The sequence below is a fragment of the Macaca nemestrina genome, chromosome 4 (genome assembly GCF_043159975.1).
Source record: "Macaca nemestrina isolate mMacNem1 chromosome 4, mMacNem.hap1, whole genome shotgun sequence".
Classification (NCBI taxonomy): domain Eukaryota; kingdom Metazoa; phylum Chordata; class Mammalia; order Primates; family Cercopithecidae; genus Macaca; species Macaca nemestrina.
In genome coordinates, this window is record NC_092128.1 from 126,924,512 (window position 1) to 126,938,289 (window position 13,778).

The window sequence follows — 13,778 nt, forward strand, 5'->3', positions numbered from 1 at the left end:
CTGACATTGTGATCTGCTCTGCCTCGGCCTCCCAAAGTGCTGGGATGACAGGCGTGAGAGCCACTGCGCCTGGCCGGCAGTGTATTGGTATTTAATGTATTGATAAGAAATATTACATTTGTTAGCAAATATTTTATACACACAGATATAAAAAGCATCTGTATACCTACCATCCTACTTAAAGGAACATTATTGTTATAGTATCATTGTTAACTCTACATACCTTTTCTCAGTCTCATTTCCTTTCTTACTTTCAGAAGTAACTACTGTCCTGAATTTTATGTTTTAAGTTATCATTTATGACATTAAATGATAGTCTCTTTTTAAAGTTTCCGGTGGCTATTGGAGTATCACAGTAACTGAGAATGTTCACAGTATTGCTGTGAAAATTCTTACATATATGTGGCTCCTCCAGTCATACAAGTGTCAGTTTTTTTTTTGTTTGTTTGTTTTTGAGATGGAGTTTTGTTCTTGTTGCCCAGGCAGGTGTGCAATGGCATAATCCCGGGTCACCACAACCTCCGCCTCCCGGGTTCAAGCGATTCTCTTTATTCAGCCTCCTGAGTAGCTAAGATTACAGGCATGCGCCAATACACCCAGCTAATTTTGTATTTTTAGAGGAGACAGGGTTTCTCCATGTTGGTCAGGCTGGTCTCAAATTCCTGACCTCAGGTGATCTGCCCGCCTCAGCTTCTCAAAGTACTGTGATTACAGGCATGAGCCACTGCACCCAGCCTCTTTTTTTTTTTTTTTTTCTTTTTTTTGGGGGGTGGAGTCTCACTCTGTCACCCAGGCTGGAGTGCAGTGGCGTGATCTTAGCGCAGCCTCAACCTCCTAGGCTTAAGTCATCCTCCCACCTCAGCTACCCAAGTACTTGGGGTTCGAGATGTGTGCCCCCACGTCCAGCTAATTTTGTACAGATTAGTTCTCAATATGTTGCCCAGGGTGGTCTTGAACTCCTGGGCTCAAGGGATCTTCCCATCTAGGCCTCCCAAAGTGCTAGGATTAGAAGCATGAGGCACCACACCCAGCCAGCTTAATCATGCAAGTTTCTCCTGAGTGTCTTCCTCAGGTGGAATTGCTGGGTCGTAGAAATTGCTTGTGTTCAATGTTTTTTGTTTGTTTGTTTTTTAGATGGAGTCTCGCTCTGTCGCCCAGGCTGGAGTGCAGGGGTGCGATCTTGGCTCACTGTAGCTCCGCCTCTTGGGTTCATGCCATTCTCCTGCCTCAGCCTCCCGAGTAGCTGGGACTACAGGCACCTGCCACCACGCCCGGCTAATTTTTTTTTTTTGTATTTTTAGTAGAGACGGGATTTTACCGTGTTAGCCAGGATGGTCTTGATCTCCTGACTTCGTGATCCGCCCACCTCAGCTTCCCAAAGTGCTGGGATTACAGGAGTAAGCCACTGCGCTCCGCCGCTTGTGTTCAATGTTACTAAATAACACCATATTGTTTCCGGAGGGCTTGTTTCAATTTACTATACTTTAGAAGGCTATTAGCACTGAATGACTTTTAAAAAGAGTACATGATTCTAACATAATTAGCCATTAGAAAATTTGTGGCTGGGCACGGTGGCTCACTCCTATAATCCCAGCACTTTGGGAGGCCAAGGCGAGTGAATCACCTGAGGCCAGGGGTTCAAGACCAGCCTGTCCAACATGGTGAAACCCCATCTGTACTAAAAATACAAAAATTAGCCGGGCATGGTGGTGCATGCTTGTAATCCCACCTACTTGGGAGGCTGAGGCAGGTGAATCGCTTGAACCCGGGAGGCAGAGGTTGCAGTGAGCTGAGATCACGCTGCTGCACTCCAGCCTGGGTGACGGAGAGAGACTCCATCTCAGTAAAAAAAAAAAAAAAATGTTAGCTTACAAAAATGTGATCTATAGAAAATCTTTCAGAGCCGGGTAAAGTGGATCACGCTTGGACTTGAGCCCAGGAGTTGGAGACTAATGAGACCCAGGCTCTACTAAACATAAAAAAAAACAGCCTCGTGTGGTGGCACACACCTGTGGTCCCACCTGCTCAGAAGGCTGAGGCAGGAGGATTGTTTGAGCCCAGGAGTTCGAAGCTTCAGTGAGCTATGATCATGCCACTGCACTCCAGCCTAGGTTACAGTGAGACCCTGTCTCAAAACAAAAAAAAAAAGAAGAAAGAAAACCTTTAGGAACAGTAGTATGACCTGTATTACTTTTGACTAACCAATTGTGATTAAAACTCTGCAAAATAATTTGCTAATATTTTTATTATACCTTCATTATGCTGTATTGTATTTGGTTCTCACGTGCTATTATTCCACTAATTATGCCTTCATTATGCTGTATTGTATTTGGTTCACTTGTGCTATTATTCCAGTAAGAACAGCATTGAAGCTTTTTTTTTTTTTTTGCTTTTTGTGTTTTTAGACAGAGTCTGGCTTTGTCACCCAGGCTAGAGTGCAGTGGTGTAATCTCGGTTCACTGCAACCTCTGCCTCCTGGGTTCAAGTGATTCTTCTGCCTCAGCCTCCCCAGTAGCTGAGATTACAGGTGCCCACCACCAGGCCTAGCTACTTTTTGTATTTTTAGTAGAGATGGGGTTTCATCATGTTGGCCAGGCTGGTCTCGAACTCGTGACCTCAGGTGATCCTCCTGCCTCGGCCTCCCAGAGTGCTGAGGTTACAGGCGTGAGCCACTCTGCCCAGCCTGATGAAGCATATTTTAATCTGTTTCACAGTTTTGCTTTCTCTGGCAAGATTACCTCCTGGTTGTTATATGTGACCACTCATTAGTGTCTTCTAGGCAACTATATATATTTTTAACGTGATGTGCTCTAGCAAAACAATGTCTACAATACAGCCATCTCATGCCCACAAGTATTAATACAGGTGTGAGTGTGAGGTTGATTCCAGGACCATGAAGAGGTGACAGATTTTAATTAATTAACTAATTTTTCAGAGACAAGGGCTTGCTCTGTTACCCAGGGTGGAGAACAGTGGCATGATCACAGCACACTGTAACCTTGAAATCCTGAGCTCAAATGATCCTCCCGCCTCAGCCTCCCAAGTAGCTGGGACTGCAAGCATGCACCACCACACCCAGCCAGATTTTAGTAAATATAAATATTTTATCTGAAATTTTTAAGAATATTTAATATTTTAAGGAATATTTAATGTTAAACATTTATGAAATACAAATAGCATAAGTTAACTCTTCTAGTCTTCCACATTTACTTACTTGAGTTTCTTTTCCCCTCAAAATAAATTCTCAGTTACCACTTATACTTAGATACAAACATCTGGTGTTTAACATTTTGTTTCTTATATTATGCTTTTGGTTTTTGTGTGTTTTTTTGAGATGGATTCTCATTCTGTTGCCCAGGCTGGAGTGCAGTGGCGTGATCTCACCTCACTGCAACCTCCCCTCCCAGGTTCAAGCGATTCACCTGCCTCAGCCTCCCAAGTAGCTGGGATTACAGGCAGGCGCCACCATGGCAGGCTAATTTTTATATTTTTAGTAGAGACAGGGTTTCAAATTGTTGGCCAGGCTGGTCTTGAACTCCTGACCTCAGGTGATCCACCCGCCTCGGCCTCCCAAAGTGCTGGGATTACAGGCGTGAGCCAATGTGCCCAGCCTATTATGCTTTTTAAAAAACTACAGCAGGCTGGGTGTGGTGGCTCATGCCTGTAATCCCAGCACTTTGGGAGGCTGAGGTGGGCAGATCATTTGAGGTCAGGAGTTTGAGACCAGCCTGGCCAACATGGTGAAACCCAGTCTCTACTAAAAACACAAAAACTAGCTGGGCATGGTGGCGTGCGCTTGTAATCCCAGCTACTGGGGAGGTTGAGGCAGGAGACTCACTTGAACCCAGGAGGCGGAGGTTGCAGTGAGCTGAGATCACACCACTGCACTCCAGCCTGGGAAACAGTGAGACTCAGCCTCGGGAAAAGAAAAAAATTGTGTTTTGGTGAGGAGGGTCCTGTAGCTAAGGGCAGAGATGCTGTGACCAAGTGTCCCACCCCAGGGATTGCATCCTCTGTGTGGGTAAGCAACGTAGAGTGAGCCTGGAGTGCAGACTGCCAGCCTTTGAGGTTTCAGGTTGTGTTTTAGAGTGGACCTCGATGCCCAGCTCTAGCCAGCTAACTCTAGTGGTAAATGTTTGGGGGAAACACCTGTTATTTGTTGTAGTTACATGCAAGGAGCTGGGCAAGTGACACATGGAATTCATATATATATTTTTAAACCAGTCTTACTCTGTTGCTCAGGCTGTAGTGCAGTGGCACGATCGTGGCTCACTGCAACCTCCTTCCCCGGGGTTCAAGCAATTCTCCTGCCTCAGCCTCTCAAGTAGCCGGGACTACAGGCATGCACCACCATGCCCCGCTAATTTTGTATTTTTGCTCCAGACGGAGTTTTGCCATGCTGGCCAGGCTGGTCTGGAACGCCTGATCTCAGGTGATCCGCTTGCCTCAGCCTCCAAAAGTGCTGGGTTTACAGCCTTGAGCCGCCGAGCCTGGCCAGAAAAATTTTAAAAAGAAATAGGCCGGGCGCGGTAGCTCACACCTGTAATCCCAAGACTTTGGGAGGCCGAGGAGGGAGGATTGCTGGAGCCCAGGAACGGGAGCCCCCCATCTCTATTTAAAAACATAAATAAAAATTAAAAATAAAATAAAAACAAGGTGCAAAGACTCATTTTGTTACTCATGGTTGCATTTTAATTGAGAATATAAGTAGTCTTGGCCGGGTGTGGTGGCTCACGCCTGTAATCCCAACACTTTGGGAGGCTGAGGTGGGCGGATCACGAGGTCATCTTGGCTAACATGGTGAAACCCCGTCTCTACTAAAAACACAAAAAATTAGCTGGGTGTGGTGGCGGGCGCCTGTAGTCCCAGCTACTTGGGAGGCTGAGGCAGGAGAATGCTGTGAACCCAGGAGGCGGAGCTTGCACTAAGCCGAGATCGTGCCACTGCACTCCAGCCCAGGCGACCGAGAGAGACTCCATCTCAAAAAAAAAAAAAAAAAAAAAGAATATAAGTAGTTTTTGAAGTTCTTTTGGGACCTACAGTGCTGCAAATGCATAATGCCAAACGTGGATTTCAAAAGAGGCCCCCCCGACGGGGTTTTATTAATTGCAAAATCAGTGCAGCGGTCCCTTGCTTCCCTCACCTACCCTTAGATCCTAAGTGGTGGTGGCGGCAGCGCGGAGCAGCTTCTGAAGGTCCAGGAGCTTAAAGCGGAGGTGCCACGGGGCGCGGCTTTGCGGAAAAAGCAAAAGCTCACTCCGCACCGTGCACTTCTCGGAATACAGGCGCTGAGCCCCGGGAGGAGGAGAGGGCTGGTTCTGGGAGCCCCTCCCCTGGGGCGGGGCCAAAGGGTCCTCCCAGCCCGGCTTTGCAGAACAGAGATCTGGTGTCTCCAGTTTACAGAAGCACTTGCAGAACTCATCAGAAGCCACCCTGCTTATCAGCAGATTTCAAGAGAGCGTTCAGTGGAGGCCCTGAGTCTGCACAGTTCACCTCCCTGGGAACTGCTCGCCTGAGCATTGGAGCCGGCGCTGGCCCCCTGTAGCCGAAAGGAGCCCCGGAGGCCCAGGACACAGCGTGAGTCCTGGCTTGTGCTTTCCCTGCACCCAACTTTCTGATTTTGCCGACTTTCCTTTTCCTTTTCCAGGCTTCCTCTCTGAGTCTACATTTCTTCTTAATCGCATAGGCAGATCATTTCCTAGAATCTTCAGGCTTGCTTTTCATTGATTTATGTTTTGGGTAACTTCACTTGTCTAATCTTACAGCAGCTGCATGTTGCCAAACAGCATGAATGAATGATGCAATCCCTTGCACACAGGAGCACCCTCAGTGCAAGACTGGGGCAGTCCCCAAACTCAGAGTTGAAGTGTCCGAGTTTGTCTTCTTTCCCATTAGAATTAGAATTTTAAAATAAGTACTTACCAGATACATTGTTGTAACGATACAACGTCAAGTTGGGAATTAAATCATGTTTTCATTCATTAAATATATTTACTATATTTTATTTTCTTTTTTAATTTTTTTTTTTTTTTTTGACAGAGTCTCATTCTGTTGCCCAGGCTGGAGTGCAGTGGCGCGATCTCGGCTCACTCCAACCTCCACCTACAGGGTTCAAAGGATTCTCCTGCCTCAGCCTCCCGAGTAGATGGGTGTGGGCCACTATGCCCAACTAATTTTTTAATTTTTGTATTTTTAGTAGAGACAGGGTTTCACCATGTTAGCCAGGCTGGTCTCAAACTCCTGGCCTCAAGCGATCCACCTGCCTCTACCTCCCAAAGAGCTGGGATTACAAGCATGACCACTGTACCTGGCCACTATATTTTCTTTATGTATGATTTGCATATTATTACTTTTTAAATATTTGATGACTGATATTGGAATGAGGATCAGGGAGGAAAATAATAAAATCCAAGATTTCTGTATTACAGTGCCAAGTAGGTTTTCAATATCATGACCGTAGCCCTGTTACTATCATGTTGGTGCAACAAAGTAGTCAGGACTTTTAAAATTTTCAAATGATTTAATATATGCCTTCCTTTGCTTCCTTCTTTTCTTTCTTTTTTTTTTTTTTTTTTAAGAGACAGGGTCTCACTTGGTCACCCAGGCTAGAGTGTAGAGGTGCAATCATAGCTCACTGGAATCTCAAACTCCTGAGCTCAAGTGATCCTCCTGCTTCAGCCTCCCAAGTAGCTGGGACTACAAGTATGCACCACCATGCCTGGCTCATTTATTTTATTTTTTGTAGAGATGGCATTTCACTATGTTGCCCAGGCTGATCTGGAACTCCTGGGCTCAAGCGATCCTCCCTCCTCAGCCTCCCAAAGTGCTGGGATTATAGGTGTGAGTCCCCATGCCCAACCTTTTTTTTTTTTCTTTTTTCTTTTTTGAGATGGAGTCTTGCTCTGTCGCCCAGGCTAGAGTGCAGTGGTGAGATCTTGACTCACCGCAAGCTCTGCCTCCTGGGTTCACACCATTCTCCTGCCTCAGCCTCCCTAGTAGCTGGGACTACAGGTGCCTGGTACCAGGCCTGGCTAATTTTTTTTTGTATTTTTAGTAGAGACGGGGTTTCACCATGTTAGTCAGGATGGTCCCGATCTCCTGACCTTGTGATCCGCCCATCTCGGCCTCCCAAATGGTGCTGGGATTACAGGCGTGAGCCACCACGCCCGGCCTTTTTTATTTTTTAGAAAATCCTTGGACTAGAATTAGGGTTAAAGGGATCCTCAAGGTTGCCTAGAGCAGCCTCCCATGAGAGACTTTTTTAAAACCAGTGTTTTATTGATATATAATTAAATGCAATAAAATGCATTCTTTAAGTGCACATTTTGATGAATTTTGATAAATTTATTCATGCTTGTAATTATCACCACAATAACATTTCCATCACCCATTAAGTTTCCTAGGGCCTCTTTCCAGTCAGCCCCTTGTCCCAACTCCTAGCCCTACTGATCTGATCTTTGTCATTATAGCATTTGTATTTTCTAGTGTTTCTTCTTTTTTTGTTTCTTTTTTTTTTTGAGACCAAGTCTCGCTCTGTCACCCAGGCTGGAGTGCAATGGTGCAATCTCAGCTCACTGCAACCTCTGCCTCCTGGGTTCAAGAGATCCTCCTGCCTCAACCTCCTGAGTAGCTGGGACTACAGGCGCCCGCCACCACGCCTGGATAATTTTTTTGTATTTTTAGTAGAGACGGGGTTTTACCATATTGGCCAGGCTGGTCTCAAACTCCTGACCTCGTGATCCACCCACCTTGGCCTCTCAAAGTGCTGGGATTACAGGCATGAGACACCGTGTCCGGCCTCTAGTGTTTCATATAACTGAAACCATACAGTATGTGCTCTTGTGTCTGGCTCCTTTCCATCAGTATAATTATTTATTTGTTTATTTATTTTGAGACAGAATTTTGCTCTTGTTGCCCAGGCTGGAGTGCAGTGCGCGATCTCAGCTCACTGCAACCTCCGCCTTCAGGGTTCACCAATTCTCCTGCCTCAGTCTCCCTGGTAGCTGGGATTACCAGCATGGTGGCCCAGCTAATTTTGTATTTTTAATAGAGACAGGGTTTCACCATGTTGGTCAGGCTGGTTTCAAACTTTTGACATCAGGTGATCCGCCCACCTCGGCCTCCCAATGTGCTGGGATTACAGGCATGAGTCACCGTGCCCGGTCTTGCTGGGTCTTATGGTAAGTATATGTTTATAAGAAACTGCAGGCCCAGTGTGGTGGCTCACAGCTGTCATCTCAACACTGGGAGGCCGATGTGGGAGGATCCCTTGAGGCCATGGGTTCAAGGTCAGCCTGGGCAACATAGCGAGACCCTGTTTCTACAAAAAATGAAAAATTAGCAGGGCATAATGGTGTGCATCTGTAGTCCCTGCTACTCGGGAGGCTGAGGCAGGATAATTGCTTAAGCCCAGGAGTTCTAGGATGCAGTAAGCTATGATTGCATGGCTGCATTCCAGCCTGGGCGACAGAGCAAGACCCTGTCTCAGAGACACACACACACACACCTGTTGTCTTTGCTCCCTTGTAATTGGGCAGCAGATCCTTTCTCTGATTCATCTTGGAAGGCTGTTGTCTCTGTCCCCTCATTATATTTATTGTTTGTTTGTTTATTTATTTATTTATTTTGAGATGGAGTCTCGCTCTATCACCCAGGCTGGAGTGCAGAGGCACGATCTTGGCTCACTGCAGACTCTGCTTCTGGGGTTTATCAAGTAGTTCTCCTGCCTCAGCCTCCCGAGTAGCTGGGACCACAGGCATGTGCCACCATACCTGGCTAATTTTTTTTTTTTCTTTTGAGACAGAGTCTCTCTCTCGCCCAGGCTGGAGTGAAATGGTATGATCTTGGCTCACTGCAGCCTCTGCCCGCTGGGTTAAAGCGATTCTCCTGCCTCAGCCTTTCAAATAGCTGGGATTACAGGCACACACTGTTACCAGCAGGCTAATTATTGTATTTTTAGTAGAGATGGGGTTTTACCATGTTGGCCAGGCTGGTCTCGAACTCGTGACCTCAAGTGGCCCGTCTGCCTTGGCCTCCCAAAGTATTGGGATTACAGGCATCAAACACCGCACCCGCCCAAGTCTGCTACTTTGTCTATGCATTTAGTTCTCCCAAGAGATTATCTTTCCCTCTCCCTTGCCTTTGTACCCTGCTAATCAGGTATATGTGATTTCCTGTCAGACCTGAACCTTGCAGAATTGAAGCCATAGAAAAGAGTATGTTGACTCTACAGTGATTGAAGGGGGTAGGAGTAAAGCATTTCGCAGAGGAAGCAGTCTTAGGAAATTTTGCCTCTGACCCGTTTTTGTGCCAGTCGTACCAGGAGAGAGAGTGAAGCCAGACAGCCTCCCTCTTTCCTGTTTTGTGTGTGGACTACGATGTTCATTTCCTCATTCTCTCTTTCTAGGCTCTTGCTCTTGCAGAATCCACAGGTCTTTCTTGAAGAAATCTGTAGTCAGAACTTTGTTCTGCATTTTTATCTAGGGAAGGAACAGGAAGAGAAGAGTGTGGTCTACTAGAAATCTAGCACTGGAGACACGTGAGTCTGATTTGCCTTTTCTTGGTTTTTTTTTGCTGTCATTGGAATGTTTTTATGCATTGAACTGTTAAACGTTTGTCTATCTGCTAGCAGTTCACTCTTTTTTGAGACAGAGTCTTGCTCTGTCACCTGGGCTGGAGTGCAGTGGTGCGATCTTGGCTTACTGCAACCTCCACCTCCTGGGTTCAAGTGATTCTCCTGTCTCAGCCTCCTGAGTAGCTGGGATTACAGGTGCGGGCCACCACACCTGATTAATTTTTATATGTTTAGTAGAGACAGGGTTTCGCCATGTCGGCCAGGCTGGTCTTGAACTCCCGACCTCAGGTCATCCATCTGCCTCGGCCTCCCAAAGTGCTGGGATTACAGGCGTGAGCCACCGCGCCCGGCCGGCATTTACTCCTCACCTGAATTTTAAAAATTGATGTCAACTATGTGGCATGCAGAAGATCTCAGCTTCCCAGAATAGCTGGTTATATTACATATCATTTCAACTTTTATTTTAGCTTCAAGGAGTACATGTGCAGGTTTGTTACATGGGTATATCACATGATGCTGAGGTTTGGGGTATGATTGATCTCCTCACCCAGGGATTGAGCACGGTACCCAGTAGGTAGTTTCTCAGTCTTTGCCCTCCTTCCGCTGCCTTCTTGTAGTCCTCAGTATCCTTTTTTTTGTTTGTTTTTTGTTTTTACACAGTCTCGCTCTATCGCCCAGACTGGAACACAATGGTGTGATCTTAGCTCACTGCAACCTCCACCTCCTGGGGTCAAGTGATTCTCCTGCCTCAGCCTCCTGAGTAGCTGGGATTACAGGTGCCCACCACCATGCCTGGCTAATTTTTGTATATTTAGTAGGGACAGGGTTTCACCATGTTGGCCATGCTGGTCTCGAACTCCTGATCTCAAGTGAGTTGCCTGCCTCGGCCTCCCAAAGTGCTGGGATTACAGGTGTGAGCCACTGCACGTGGCCATTACTGTGTTTTTCCCGTCTTTGTATCCACATGTACCCAGTTTAGCTCCCACTTTTAAGTGAGAACGTGTGATTTGGTTTTCTGTTCCTGCGCTAATTCACTTAGGATAACGGCCTCCAGATGTATCTATGTTGCAGCAAAGGACATGATGTCATTCTTTTTTATGGCTGCGCTGGCTTTTTTTTTTTTTTTTAATCATAAAATATAGCATAAGGCCGGGCATGGTGGCTCACACCTGTAATCCCCGCACTTTAGGAGGCCGAGGTGAGCAGATCACCTGAGGTCAGGAGTTCGAGACTAGCCTGCCCAACATGGTGAAACCCGGTCTGTACCAAAAATACAAAAATTACCTGGGTGTGGTGGCACACACTTCTGATCCCAGCTATTCGGGAGGCTGAGGCGTGAGAATCACTTGAACCCGGGAGGCAGAGAGTGCAGTGAGCCGAAATCACACCACTGCACTCCAGCTTGGGTGACAGAGCAAGACTCCATCTCTAAACAAAAGATAAAATAAAATATAGTGTAAGTGCATGTGCTGAGGATCCCAGCCCTTGTTATAGGGAGTTCCCTGTTTGACTCTCCTCTGATTCAGAAGCTTTTCAAAATCTACTGTGTACTCTTTTTTTTTTTTTTTGAGACGGAGTCTCGCTCTGTCGCCCAGGCTGGAGTGCAGTGTGGCACAATCTCGGCTCACTGCAACCTCTGCCTCCCAGGTTCAAGCAATTCTCCTGCCTTAGCCTCCCCAGTAGCTGGAATTACACGCACGTGCCACCATGCCCGGCTATACTGTGTACTTTTTCAATTCCCGGGAACCTGAACAATTTTATCCCTATTACCAAAGCAAATAAGCTTGGTTCTCGCAATTGTGTGTGACCTTCACAACCTCTGTACAGGCTTTTAATTTTTCCTTACACAGGTGAAGGTAAGAGGTCAGTCCTAACAAGGTGAAGGAAGTAAGGTGATCTTAGAAGCCTGTTGAAAGATACAGAGATTGAGAAGTTGGAAAGCGTTTGTTTGGGCGAGAAGCTTTTTTCCTCTTATCCAAAATCAGGCCTCCGAGGCCTGGTCCTGCAGGAAAACTTGCTTTTGTACTTTGGAACTAGGGGCAACAAGCCCTTGTCAGCAGTGACTTTTTTGTTTTGTTTTGTTTTTAAATCCGTTGGTCCTTTGCTTGCCCCAGATGAAGTAGCTGGGGCCAGCCAGGCAGAAGTTCTGTTCTGAGCTGCAGAAGACAGTGGTCCGGATGGGGCCTGGGAGCCGCTGTGTCTGAGAATCTGAGAATAGACCTTCCCACCGGCATGTCTTCTACCCCTGGCCCTGCCCTCTCCCTCCCTGTTAGAGCCAAATATGAAGAATCCAGAGTCCATTCTCCGGCAATGATTTTTCTGTGTGTGGAATTCTGATGTACACAATTTACTTTGAAGCAACTGACCTTACTCAGCAGATTTTTTTCCTCTATAGCCACGAGAATTTTAAATACACATGGATTGCGAGTCACTCCTGGTAGAGACAATGAAAAGAGGAGGAAATTGGCCAGGCGTGATGGCTCACACCTGTCATTCCTACACTTTGGGAGGCTGAGGCAGGTGGATCACTTGAGGTCAGGAGTTTGAGACTGGCCTGACCAACATGGTGAAACCCTGTCTCTACTAAAAAGTACAAAAGAATTAGCCAGGCGTGGTGGCAGGCGCCTGTAATCCCAGCTACTCGGGAGGCAGGAGAATCATTTGAACCCAAGAGGCGGAGGTTGCAGTGAGCCGAGATCACATCACTGCACTCCAGCCTGGGCAACAGAGTGAGACCCCATCTGAAAAATAAAAATAAAAATAAAAATAAAAAAGGAGGAAATCAGAAGTGTACAGGGAGGTACAGCATTTTGCAGAGCAGGATGGGAAGAGCTAAAAGGAGCTGTGGCCAAGTTTGCTCTGCTGCTCAATCAAGCAGGGAGGGAGTTGATACTCTTGTAATCCAAAAGGTAAAGGCCATCTCCCCTGGCCTGACCATTTCAGGGGCAGAGTTAAGGTCCTAAAATCCAGCTCGCTGTCTTAGGGAGGGTGTGGAAAAAGAATCAGCCTTCCAAGTAAATTCAATGTAAAGTGTGTCTCTAATGTTCTATTTTGGCCAGCACTGTGGCTCATGCTTATAATCCTAGCACTTTGGGAGCCAGGATGGGAGGATCGTTTGAGGCCAGGAATTCAAGACCAGCCTGGGTAACATAGTGAGACCTCATCTCTACAAAAATATTAATAATAATAACTTAGCTGGGTGTGGTGGTGTGTGCCTGTAGTCCCTGCTACTCAGGAGGCTAGGGGGGAGGATCACTTCAGCCCAGGAGGTTGAGGCTGCAGTGAGCTATGATTATACCATTGGCACTCCAGTGTGGGCGACAGAGTGAGACTTTGTCTTGAAAAAAAGCCAAAAATATTCTGTTTTCTCCTTGGGACCACATTACAACCCAGAAGGCAGGTGTCAACAATTCTGAGCTGTATATCAGGCCTAGTGGTCAGCTGGGGATGTGTAAATCAGTTCTAACTTTTAGTGGAGGAAATGTACATTTCCTTTCAAACTCAAGGCTGATGGTCTTGCTTTTTTTCTGAGACGATGTCTCACTCTGTCACCCAAGCTGGAGTGCTGTGGCCTGATCTCGGCTCACTGCACCCTTGAACTCCTGGGCTCAAGCCATCCTCCCGCCTCAGGCTCTTGAGTATCTGGGACCACAGGCGTGCACCACCATGCCCCACCAATTTTTCTTTTTCTTTTTTTTTTTTTTTTTAAAGAGAAGGAATCTTGCTATGTTCTCAAGAACTGATCTCAAACTCCTGAGTTCAAATGATCCTGCTGGGATTACTACAAGTGTGAGCCACTGTGCCCAGCCAATCTCATTAAAGTGTCATTGGTTGGAAAGAGGTTCAAGTACCTGGTTTGCCTTTTTTTTTTTTTTTTTTTCCAGATGGAGTCTTGCTCATGTTGCCCAGGCTAGAGTGCAGTGGTGGGATCTCAGCTTACTGCAACCTCCGCCTCCCGGGTTCAAGCGATTCTCCTGGCTCGGCCTCCTGAGTGGCTGGAATTAGAGGCGCCCGACTAATTTTTGTACTTTTAGTAGAGATGGAGTTTCACCATGTTGGCCAGGCTGGTCTCAAACTTCTGACCTCGTGATTCACCTGCCTTGGCCTCCCAAAGTGCTGGGATTACAGGTGTGAGCCACCGCTCCTGGCCAAAGTCACTGGTTTTTCTAACATGACCAGTAATTATTTGTCTGACCATTTCGAC

General features: G+C 46.6%; 1 protein-coding gene across 5 annotated transcripts in view; it reads left to right on the forward strand.

The window, feature by feature from the left end:
* The window catches only part of LOC105463723 (phosphoserine phosphatase), a 42,774-nt gene that overhangs the window by 12,709 nt on the left and 16,287 nt on the right, over nt 1-13,778 (forward strand). Inside the window, exons 2-3 of one of the 5 annotated variants that reach the window (XM_071095212.1) lie at nt 5,286-5,577; nt 9,407-9,538. The gene's annotated coding sequence lies outside the window, so the exon portion shown is untranslated. The remainder of the gene's footprint in view (nt 1-5,285; nt 5,578-9,406; nt 9,539-13,778) is intronic. The other 4 variants (XM_071095210.1, XM_071095211.1, XM_071095213.1 and 1 more) reach the window with 4 other exon arrangements.